Raw genomic sequence first — 12,095 nt, 5'->3', positions numbered from 1 at the left:
ACAATGTAAAAATCTGTGGTGAGATGTGTTCATGCCTGCAGGGTATCCTTCTTTTTTCTCAGGTTACAAGACTTGTGCAGGTATGGCAGATCCTGAAACATTGGGGCAAAAATGGAGACTAAGTCAGGTGCACCCAAAAAATTTTCACATTTATAAGAAGGTTTGGCTGGAGGTTTCATGACCTGCTGTGAGCAGCCCACTTTGAAATCTTCAGCATGAAATCAGAATAAAGGGAATGGAGGAAACTTAACCCTTGAAAGAACACTTTTTGGAAACATGTATCTTGAACTCTGACTCTCTCTTGGCCTGTGATTTGTGGTGGGACTTGGAATGTGTCTTTGTGTTTGGGTCTTTATCTGTGCAATTGGTGGTCACCACCCACCTGGCCTTCCTCATAGGGCTTCCCTGACAATCAGATGGATCATGAGGGTGGGAAAATGCTTTGAAACATTCTCAACACCAAACAAAAGGAAGATGGTGTTCCTCATACATGTTCATTAGCTTATCAGTGTTATGTAGGCTTTATACATGAAGACATTTCTAATAAGGTAGAGTGGTAGCATGATCTCTCTGTAGTCAGGCAGACAGATCTGAGGTTCAAATTGCAGCTCCATAACTTCCTGGCTGGGTGACCTTGTGCAAGTTGCTTAATCTCTCTGACCCTCAGTTTCCCCATCTGAAAAATGAGGATTATACTAGTAACCCATGTTATAGGGTCATTTTTTAAAAACATTTTTTAAATTTTTAAATTTTTTATTTTTTATTTTTTTCATAGGGTCATTCTAAAGACTAAGAGGGTTAACTCAGTGCCTGGCAACAAGGAAAGAGATACTATTATTGTCATTCTCATTGTGGATTATTGTGGGAAATAGACCAAAAAATTTTAATAAATGCTAACTATTTTTAAAATATTTTGTTTATTTGAGAAAGAGTGTGAGTGCATAAGCAGGGAGAGTGGCAGAGGTAGAGGGAGAAGCAAGCTCCCCACTGAGCAGGGAGCCTGATGTAGGACCCAATCCCAGAACCCTCGTATCATAACCTGAGCTGAAAGGCAGATGCTTAACTGACTGAGCCACCCAGGTGTCCCAAATGTTTTTTTCATCATTATGGCTCTCATTATTATGAGATGGAGAATAATTTATTCTTGGATAGACTCAAAGTGACTCTGTATGAGACTCAACACAGACCTCACCTAGACAGTACATCCAACTGTAATTAGTACGGTCCTTGTTGTATAGTCAGATCCCATAAATGACTAGAATAAATTCCAGAATGAAAAACTGGATTATTACACAAGACACACTTCAGAGGAAGGGAGACAACTCCATAGATAAAGGAGGGAATTTCTCTTTGAGAAAGTTTGGCAAGGCAGGATTGCAGGAAGCATGACTTTTGGGGGGAAGACTGGCAAGTGATAAGCTGAGGCATCTCAGGGGGTTCTTTAAAGCCAAGATGGAAGATTCCATAAGTATGGTTTTGGGTCCAAGCAAAAAACTTACTCTGGGTGGCTTGCACTGGGTGATTGAAATTCAGGAGAATGGCTCAGAGAGACCATTGCAGGGTGGCTTAATGTCATCCAAGGACAGGATATTCTGCACTTCTCTGTCCTCTCAACCATCCCTCACACTCCTCTACCCTCCCCCCTACACACACATGTTCTCTCTCCCTCTCTTGGAGAAAACAGGGATCCTTAGTGCTTGGAGGGCTTCTACGAAGTCATTTTCTTTCTGCTTCCTGGCAGGGTTACTCTAAAGCCAGTTCAATTAAACCAGCAACATTTCCTGAACCCCTTACTCTGCGCCAGGCCCTGTGCTGGGTCCTCGGGACACAGGCATGACTCCGGCAGCGAGAATCTCATCCTTGCAGGAAACACCTAACAAATAAAGACAAAATCCAGTTCCTGCCCTCCCATGATGGGGTTTCTGGGGCCTGACAAGTGCTGAAATGAGACTGGGAGACTTTCTCACTAATGACTCTAACAGGAACATATACTCCTAAAATAACAAGGTTTATGGAGCTGAAGGGCAGGAGAAATAGCTGGAATCCTGAGTGAGTTATTTATTGCTGCTGAGTATCAAGGCCATTGGAGCCTGGGTGGCTCAATTTTAAAGACAGCAGTACCTATCCTAACCCCTGACCTTTTTTCTTCCTTCCAGGGACCAGCCTAAGTGTGGGCTTTTATTATTAACTTATTGAGTATTTTACTAGGCTCCATTCCTTTAACTCTGAAATCTCACAATGACTTGACAGGGGAGGTATCATCACCATTTTACAGAGGAAGAAATGAAACACAGAGAGATGAAAAAACCTGCCTAGTAAGTGGTGAGAGCCAGGTCTTGAAGCCTGGTCCATCCAAGTACACTCCAGATACTCTGACCCAGGGCTCATCGAACTATAGCCTGGGCACCACATCCAGCTAGTGACCTGTTCGTGTACATAAAGTTTACCTGGGATCGGGCCATACTAATTGGTTTACACATTAGCTGTGGCTGCTTCTGTGTTACAGTGGCAGAGTTGAGTGCAACAGAGACCCTAGGACCCATGATGCCTAAAATATTCACTAGTTGGCCCTCTATTAAAAAAAAAAAAACCACCACCAACAACAACCCCCTCCCCCAAAAACAGACAAACTTGCTGAGCCCTGGCTCTCCCCACTGTAATACACAGTCTCTAGTATGTAGACTTTAGAGTTAGAGCTGAGGTCAAACTTTGGCTTTGCCATTTATGAACAGTATGCCCTTGGACAAGTCCTTCTAAGTCTATGTGCCTCAGTTTCCTTATCTGTAAAATGGGAATAATAATATTACCTATCTTCTAGGATTGTAGTCAGGATTGTTGTGAGGTGCTATGCATGGAAGTTTCTCAGCACAGTGTCTGGATACCTAGCACAGGGTAAACTCTTAAAAAATGGCACCTGGGTGGCTTGGTCGTTTAACATCTGACTTTGGCTCAGGTCATGATTTTGGGGTCCTAGAATTGACTCCCTGTTGGGCTCCCTACTCAGTGGGGAGTTTGCTTCTCCCTCTCTCTCTACCCCTCTCCCTGCTCATGTTTGCGCTCTCTCTCTATCAGATAAATCAGTAAAATCTTTAAGAAAACAGGAGTTAAATTATTTGGAGTAGTAATGAGTGAGTGTCACTTCAATATCAAATCTCTGCATTTGTTTTGTTCCTATTCTTGTTGTCTTTTCTAGGGCCTTTGGTTGCTGAATAAAACACTGAAGTTTGGGGCTGAAGGTAGAGATGTGGGGAGCAGTAGTGCAGGGCAGTGAACACAGTGGTTTTGGCCTAGAGGTTGGTTGACAGCAGAGGATTTACTCTGGAATAAGCGGTTTAATGCTTTAAGCCTGAATAAGCATGAACTATATTATGTGACCAAAGTGTGTGTGTGTGTGTGTGTGTGTGTGTGTGTGTGTGTGTAAGAGAGAGAAAGAACAAGAGATAGAGGGATTACACCTCCAATTCTGTGGGTTTTTTTTCTCACATCCTCAAAATCCCTCTCTGTGTTACACTTGAGTGACTGATTCCATTCTCTGAAAATTTTGCAATTTTCTTCAAGATTCCAGTGTATGTGCTAACCTCCCCATCTCCAAGTTCCTGTAGCAACTATTAAAAAAAACTACTTTGGGATACATTCTGTTCTCAGTTATGCTTGGTTGGTCTCCCTGATTAGACTCCTAACTCCTGTAGGGCAGATACCATGGGCTCTATCTTCCAGGTTCAAGGAGAAGGAGTGGATTGCTACTATTAAACAATGAAAGGATGTGTTTGCGGGGTGTGTGTGTGTGTATGTGTGTTTCTGACCGGAGAGGTCTCTGATAGAGAAAGGAAAATGAGTTTCAGAAGCAAAGGTCATTGGAAGATAAGTGAAATGTTTCAATATTTCAGTATCCTCTTAAGCAACAGAACTAGAACATGAACCCCGGGGGGGAAAAAAGGTCAGTAACCACACCAGGGGACCTTCTGCTGGGTGGCTACCATCTCTCAATTATATGGATGAAAGAAGTTACCTTCAAATGATAGAAATTACTACATTTGACAGGTAAGCTGTTGGGTGATGGCCTTTCTATTTCTGAGAGCCATCTTTTTCTGATGTCTCTGTGAAGGTCAACCCTTCACTCCCAAAGTGAGTTCCTTCATAAACAATTCACCACTTGCAAATGGCAGAGAAGACATGGAACATAGATACGTTTTACCAAAGGAGGAAGGGATGAGCTCTCTTTCCCCTCTGGGGGAAGCCCCTGCCCTTCTTCTTTGGATGTCAGTTTTCACTTCTCATAATCTATATTTGGAGTCCCATGTCCGTTATTCAAATACAACACATATTTCCTATCACTGATATAAACATCTTTCAAGCCAGTTCCCTTTTCTCTTGCCAGTCCAGGGTGGAAAGCCAGTGGCTCTGCAACTATAATTTGGAGCAGTTAAGACCCAACAGCCTGGGGCACCCGGGTGGCTCAGTCGGTTAGGTGGCTGCTTTTAGCTCAGGTCATGATCCCAGGGTCATGGAATTGAGCCCCACATTGGGCTCCCTGATCAGTGGAGAGCCTGTTTCTCCCTCTCCCTCTGTCTGCCACTCTACTTGCTGCTCTGCCTACTCTGTCAAATAAATAAATAAAATATTTAAAAAAAAAAAGAAGACCCAACAGCCTATGGGAACAAGTGGATTCTCTCTCAAACTATCTTAGCTTCTGCATACTATAATTTCCAGATGATTCTGTGTCAGATGAGGATCAAGGCCATAACTGGTCTATACTACCTGGGACTTCCCTAGGAATGTTTACTTGCCTTAACTGTGGTTGTCATATACTCTTCTGAAGAAACGAGATGCAAAACTGTAAACAACAGACTCAGAATTCCCAGTTTTTCAAGCATATGGTGGTTGGTTTTGTTTTGCTTTTCCCTTTCATTACAGCTCATATTATTACGGTATCACACTGTGTAGTCATCATGCTCGAATACCCGGGAGCTTTGGTTGAATATTGGTCTTACGATTCAGTTCCATGAGACTTCCAGATTGCTGAGATGATTACCTATGTGTGCTCAGATGTGTGTTACAGAATGATCAATCATGGCTGTGTGGAGGGTGAATTGGCAAAGGGGAGTGGCTGGAGATGAGGGGTTGATTAGGAGTCCATTGTAACTTTCCAAGTAAGAGGTAACAGGGCCTGAGTTAGAGCAATGAGAGTAGAAATGAGACTGCGGTAATGGAGATATTTTGGAGGTGGAGCTGACAGTATTTGGGGATGGATTGCATGAAAGGGTGGAAAGTAAAGGGGAGCCGAGGATACCTCTGCTATTACATGATACAATGGAACATGCTGAGGACTGGGTTTGGGACAGATACTGATGAGTTCATGTTAGGTATGGTGACTTGCAGTCTAGCTTTGTCTGCTATCAAGGGAATGTCAGGAACATGGGACTCTCAGAAATAAAACCAACGAAGTCCTGGGCAGACCAGGACAAGTTCATTGCACTAAGTTTAGGACACATTGGATTTGAGGTGTTTGCAGACAGTGTCCAGGAGGTGGTTGGGCATGTGCGAGTGGCATTAGAAAGGACACCAGAGTCAGAGGTATAGTTTGGGAAGTTGTTTGTAACAGAAAATGGGTGAGCCCACAGGATTGGGTAGAATATCTAAGGGAGAACACACGGCATGAGATTATACCTACCTCTTATCCCCTGTGGAACTCTAGATCCTTGTGAATGTGAATGAATGAATCAAATAATTAACGAAGAGTAAGAGGTGACTGTGAACGAGACAGCAAGCCACATTTTGAGGCACACCTACCTATACAGGTGGGCTGTGGAAAGAAATCCAAGACTGAGCCACAAGAGGAGAAAAGAGAGCCAGAACAGATGACAGTGTCAACAAAGTCAAAGGAGGAAGAGAATTTCAGAAGCATGTGGGTTAGGAAGATTAATATTGAGGATAGGCAGTTGGCTCAGGTAATTAATATGTCACTGACCACCTACAAGAGAACATTTTCTGTGGCATCCTAGAGTCTGTGGCATCCTGAAATCAGATTATAAGATGCTGGTGAAATAGCAAAAGAAAATAAAGGAAGTATGGGTAGCAGAGATTCATCTTTCTTTCACAATGAGGGGAAAAGAAAGAGTAGTTTTCTCCTTTAAATACCAGCTCAAGGCTCAGCTCTTCTTAAGGTTCCCTGAACAATTGCCATGGCTGCTGTTCTACCCCTTTTCAAAGATCCTACAGCACGAGGGGCTCTGTAGGAAAAGCATATTAGCTATGTGTGATATACTTCTTTATTTTCTGGTAACTTCTAGTGTGCTTGTTTGGTCTTCCTATTAAACTCTAAGCTTCCTGAGGGGCAGAGACCACAGCTTAGATCTACCATTGTGCCAACAAGAAAGGCCTTCAAGAATATTTGCTTGTTGTTAGGATGGGAAGGATGGAAAGTTTCTCCAATTCACATTTTCTCAACTTCCACAGTGTTCGCATTTGGGGCTGGATAAGTCTTTGTTTTGGGAGACTGTCCTGGGCACTGTTTGGTGTTCGGTCGTATTCCTGGCCTCTGCCCACTAGTTGCCAGTGGCACTTCCCTATCACCCTCCTATAGTTGTGACAACTGAAAATATTCCTAGACATTACCAAATGTTTTCCCGTGTGTGTGTGCACGCACGCATGCGTGTGCGCACACACACACACATGCACACATGCAGGCACAGGAATCAACTTAGTTGACACCCACTGCCTAGGTGACTGGAGCCTAGCTTAGTTGCCCCCTTGTCCATCAGCAGGGGCAGTCCAAAGCCATTTCCCATTGAGAAACATGGGTGTCCAGTTCACAGCCTTCAGAAAGGGATGTATAACCTTCCCTGGTTACTTGCTTTCAGTTCTGAGACCCTTATACTCATTTCTTTCTCTCCCTCTCCCTGGAGTGCGTTAATGCCTCAGTACTTGCACTTAAACACAAAGTGCTGAAATGATGCCAACACGCTTCCCTTATGATCCCGAATACCAAAGCAGAGCCACAGAGACATCTAATTACGGCAGTGGTTTGTAATGTTTCTACAACTTTAAGGAAAGCATTTATTAATTTTTCACAAAGTGTAACTAGTAGTTAATAATGCTTTTATTTTCAAAGTATCTTTCAAATATTATATTATAACTCTGTTGGTACCCTCCTCAGAGATTGGCCAGAGGGTGGGGAAATTGGAGAAAGAGAAAATGTATGAAATAGATGTACAGAACATTCCAGTGCCTGAGCAGAGCGGAGAACTCAGGAGTTCTGGGCTCTCATTCTTTAGGTTAAACCTGAAGTGTCTTCCTGACATTTTAAAAAAACCACTATATTTATTTGAGAGAGAGGCAGAGGGAGAAGGAGAGAGAGAATCCAAAGCAGACTCCACATTCAGCATGAAACCTGATGCTGGGCTCAGTCTTAAGACCCTGAGATCATGACCTGATCTGAAATCAAGAGTCAGATGCTTAACTAATTGAGCCACCCAGGCACCCCTCTTCCTGACGTTTTCATGTATCATCCCAGTGGGGCTTGTGGTTACTAAAAGACATTTCATTGGGTTGAGCTGGGCTGTGGGTGAGAATAAAAAAACCACTCTGATATCTTGCCTTGTTCTACCACCATCTTCCAGACTTCTGAGGTTCCTTGGTAGTGCCCCGTGAATCCTCCTACTGCTGCTCTATGGCAAAGTCTAATAAGCCAGTCAGGACACCTTTATTGGGTGCATGATAAATACCCTTAAGATACCAAAAAGTGAGGGGACACCTGGGTGGCTCAGTTGGTTAAGATACCAAAAAGTGATGTGGATAAAAGGAGTAAGGTTGCACAACGCGTAGCTCTTTCTTCCTGGTTCTTAATGGAGCATGTTAATTTATTGAACTAAGAATTTTCTGTATATTCTTGGATTTTAGCCCCACGACAGCTCTGTGGAATAGGTATTATTAGTATCTGGCCTCTTTTCATGCCAAAGGCATATGGCTACAAAGTTGTAGAGTTGTGATTCCAGCCCATTCTATATAACTCCAAAGTTTATATTTTTATCCACTATGCTAATGGGATTCATTTATCTGGTCCGCTTCTTGTCCTTTTTTTTTTTTTTCCCAAATGAGTAAGCTATTCCATTTTATGAAAGGAAGAACCGTGGATCAGAAATTATAAATGAATTGCCCAGGATGACATGGTGATGCTGGTGGTGATGATAGGGGTAGGAGTGGAAGAAGCTAGAAAACACATTTTCTTCCTTTTATTGTGTGAGCTTTTTTCCCTTACTGCATTATTTCTAGTTTAGAAGACAAGACACCTCTCATTCTAGGTAACAGTGAAAGGACTAGAAAAACAAGTCTGCAGTTAATTGTGTGTTATTGAATTTCTGAATTCTGTGATACTGACAAATCAGATGATGGAGCCATTTTCTTTCCCAAAGATATTGGAGGTCATTAGCTATAGTTAGCCTGCCAATAGGCTTTGAGTGGGGAGTACATTGTATCCCTTCAGGATCTCCCAGGAAGATTGAAGAATATATTGAATATATAAAATAGAAGAAAATATTGAAAGAATATATACTACACACTTTGACCAGGGAGCTGGTCTAGAGAATCTGGCTGCCACAAAAGAAGTTTTCTATAACATTATTAAGTTGCTTCTGAGTTACTTAGAGAACCAAGAAGGAGGAGAAATGCAGAACCAATTGGCATCTTCCAGGATTTAACTGAGTTATGCTTCCAAGTCTAGAATAACCTTGGGAAGTCCTTGACCCTGAAGCAGGTTGTCTTCCTATTGTCAGCTGGAATTCCCTTGTGCAATAAACTCCCTTTCATCATCAGGTCAAGGTGAATAAATCAGAGGGATGGGACTGGTCTCTTGTTTCCAAGAGACTTAATTTTATTTTTGTTTGATATAGATAGCATATTTACATGCAAGAATGATCTGTTTTGTTGGCAGAATGTGGGCTATTTAGCATTATCATTTCTAAAAACCCTAGGAATTACTGTAAATCCCTCAGAGATTTTTGTTACATTCAATAGTCATAGGCCTTCTGGTTATTCCTACCCTTTCTCAGTAACTTACAAATCTTCATAAAGTATCCTTTTTCATTTGTTTGCCTCTGACCTCCCCTCTGTGGTCATAGCCCAGAGATTTTATACAATTGTAACCATCATTTTATTTTCGGCCATTGTCCATGCCACACCCCTTGAGGCTTATCACCAGATTTTCACTGCCCCCTTCCCATAAAAACCATATCCCTGCCTGCCCCATCATCCAGAAGCAGGCAAAACTGAAGAAGGACTAGGCTGGTGATGAGCGGCTTTAATAGAGGAATTTGAAGATCCTTAAGCCTCTTTCCTTTGTTTCCTGAGATTTCTAAGGCCAGACATCAGTCCTGGAGTGTGGTGACCCTGGAAAGCTCTTCGGCTCTGGAGTAGGTCAGTTCTGGGCTGGAATCCTGTCTCTGCCGCTTACAGCCAGGTGATCTTTAGCAAATCTCTGTTTCTTTCTTTTTAAAGTGAGGATGATATTCATTTGTTGCTGCTGTTTTTCTGAGCAGCTGGCCATTTGCCCCTGAATTCCTACACCTATTCTTTCATTTTGAGTTGTGCCCATTGCTTTTGACTTTGCCCTGTGATTTCGTAGATTGTTTTATTTTAAAAATTTTTAAAAGATTTTATATATTTACTTTACACAGAGAGAGAGAGAGAGAGAGAGAGAGAGAGAGAGTGAGAGAGCGCACCGTTAGGTAGAGCAGCAGGCAGAGAGGAGGGAGAAGCAGACTCTCTCCTATGAGCAGGAAGTCGGACATGGTGCTCAATCTCAGGACCCTGGAATCGTGACCTGAGCCAAAGGCAGATGCTTAACCAATTGAGCCATCCAGGCATCCCCGTAGATTGTTTTAATTTAGGCTTCAACTAAAGGCTGTGCAGACCTTCCCTTGGTTCTGTCTGTAGAATGAAAACCCCAGGAGGGCCAGAGCTGTGGTTATTTGTGCTTACCATCATATCGCCAGGCCCTAGGACCATATTTGGAACAAAGCAGGTGAACAATACATTTTAATGGGATGAATGAATGAATGAATGTACAGATTTCCTGATCTGGTGCCCAGATCAGTTCCTTTGACCTGCTACTACACACAGCCTAATGTAAGAAATGATTATATCATACAAGAACAGGCCCTATTCAGGCACTATCCTTTGAGGAGGGCTATTTGCCACATGTGCAAACCAAGCACAATACCCTGACACGGTCCTTAGTAAAAAGCTCTTTTGGTTAGGTGATGGTTGATACTGCTGCATGCAGGTCAATCACTGAAGGATATGCTTCATTTATTTAAAAAAAAATCCCTCCTATTGGCCCACTTTGCCCAGAAAAGTACCCACAAATTTCAATCAGTTCATTCAGGATTGATCCTGATTCATCCTGTACTTGAAGGGGTTAATAGGACTCTATAGGCTTATTTAAGTTGATAAGGATGATGAAAATGATTAGTGGATCCAAAATAGACAAATGCTCTGGGTTCAGCCTTATGAAGCTTATAGTCTTTTTACTGCAGTTATGGTATGTTAGCTATCTTTCTTCTTCTTCTTCCTTTCCTCTTCTTCCCCCTCCTCCCCTCCCCCTCCTCCCCTCCCCCTCCTCCCCTCCCCCTCCTTTACCACCACCTCCTCCTTCCTTTCTCCTCCTCCTCCTCCTTTACCACCTCCTCCTCCTTCTTCTGATGGGGGGGGCAGGAGTGGGGGAGGGACAGCCAATGTGGGGCTCTGTCTCACAGCCCTGCAACCATGACCTCAGCCAAAATCAAGAGCCAGACACTTAACTGACTGAGCCACCCAGGCACCCTGCTATCTTTCTTTTTAATTCCCAATTCTACATTATGGGCAAAAGCTGTAGCTATATCTCCTGCCCTTGGGAAGCTATTCTTCTAGTTCTGTTATAAAGTTGTTACAAAATGCAGGTGTCCTGGAAGCAGTGAGGCTAGGCGTAGCTTATTTCCTGTTGCAGTTGGATAAGGTGGGATTATGTCCATTCCTTTTTATGACCCAGAGGGCTGCCTGAAACTGCAGGGTAACTGAGGTAATAGCACATGTAAACTAGGGGAGGTGAGGGCTAAAAGAGTTTTTGATTGAGGTTACTCTTAGTAAAGAAGCCTTAGGCGTATACAGTCCTATTAACTGCAATTTAGCCAAGGCCTAAGCAGTGGTTAATTAAGGCAAACCCAGGGTCTATCCAGGAGCACAGTCTAGATAAGGCCTAGCTGGTGCTGAAACCCAATGAAGCCATGGCCCTGGCATAATTAGGCCTGACCAGGGCACAGCCAGGTTCAAGGCCTAGTTAAGGCCTAGTCATCCCTGTTGAGGGCTAGTCAGCCCAGTTAAGATGTAACCAGAGCCTAAGCCTACTTATGGCTTAGTTGCCCAGTTAAAGTCTAGATAACACAGTTAAGGCCTTGCCAGGGCCTAAACATAGTTAAGGTCTAGTCAGAGTCAGGTTAAGATGTATCCAGGGCCCTAAATGTAGTTAATGACTAGTCAGAGTACAGTTAGTTTCAGCCAAAGCAGGTGTAGCATCTATCAGAGTTTTCTTTTCTTTTTTTTTTTTTAAAGATTTTATTCATTTATTTGACAGAGAGAAACCACAAGTAGTCGGAGAGGCAGGCAGAGAGACAGAGGGAAGCAGGCTCCCCGCCGAGCAGAGAGCCCAATGCGGGACTCGATCCCAGGACCCTGAGATCATGACCTGAGCCGAAGGCAGTGGCTTAACCCACTGAGCCACCCAGGCGCCTCTATCAGAGTTTTCTTAAGGTTCCGCCAGGTCCTAAGCTTAGTGTATGTTTAGTTAGAGACCAGTTAAGGCCAAAATCTCCTTAAGTTTTAGTCAGAAACTATTTAAGGTGGATGCACGACCTATACTTCTAAAACCTAGTCAGAGCCCAGTTAAGGCCTAGCCAGAGTCTTGCTAAAACATTTCAAGGCCTATGCCTATTTAAAAGCTAACCAACATGGTTAAAATCCCATCAGAGTATTTTAAGGACTAGCCAAGTCCTTAGCCTAGTTTATGTTTAATCAGAGACCAGTTAGGGCCAAAATCTACTTAAGTTTCAGTCAGAAACTTGACT

At 43.1% G+C, this 12,095-nt stretch overlaps 2 protein-coding genes across 5 annotated transcripts in view; one reads left to right on the top strand and one right to left on the bottom strand.

Moving 5' to 3' along the window:
- TRPC5 (transient receptor potential cation channel subfamily C member 5) overlaps window positions 1–12,095 on the bottom strand; it is a 256,603-nt gene that overhangs the window by 69,087 nt on the left and 175,421 nt on the right. The window lies entirely within an intron of this gene.
- The window catches only part of TRPC5OS (TRPC5 opposite strand), a 57,524-nt gene that overhangs the window by 24,220 nt on the left and 21,209 nt on the right, over window positions 1–12,095 (top strand). The window contains exon 1 of one of the 3 annotated variants that reach the window (XM_082716430.1): window positions 9,264–9,411. The exons of 1 other annotated variant lie outside the window; for it this stretch is intronic. The gene's annotated coding sequence lies outside the window, so the exon portion shown is untranslated. Of the gene's footprint in view, window positions 1–9,263; window positions 9,455–12,095 lie in introns of those variants that run through there. One more of the 3 variants, XM_082716431.1, reaches the window with a different exon arrangement.

The sequence above is a fragment of the Mustela nivalis genome (genome assembly GCF_964662115.1).
Source record: "Mustela nivalis genome assembly, chromosome: X".
Lineage (NCBI taxonomy): Eukaryota > Metazoa > Chordata > Mammalia > Carnivora > Mustelidae > Mustela > Mustela nivalis.
Note: the sequence above shows the minus strand (reverse complement) of the source record. Positions and strands in the feature narration are given on the sequence as shown.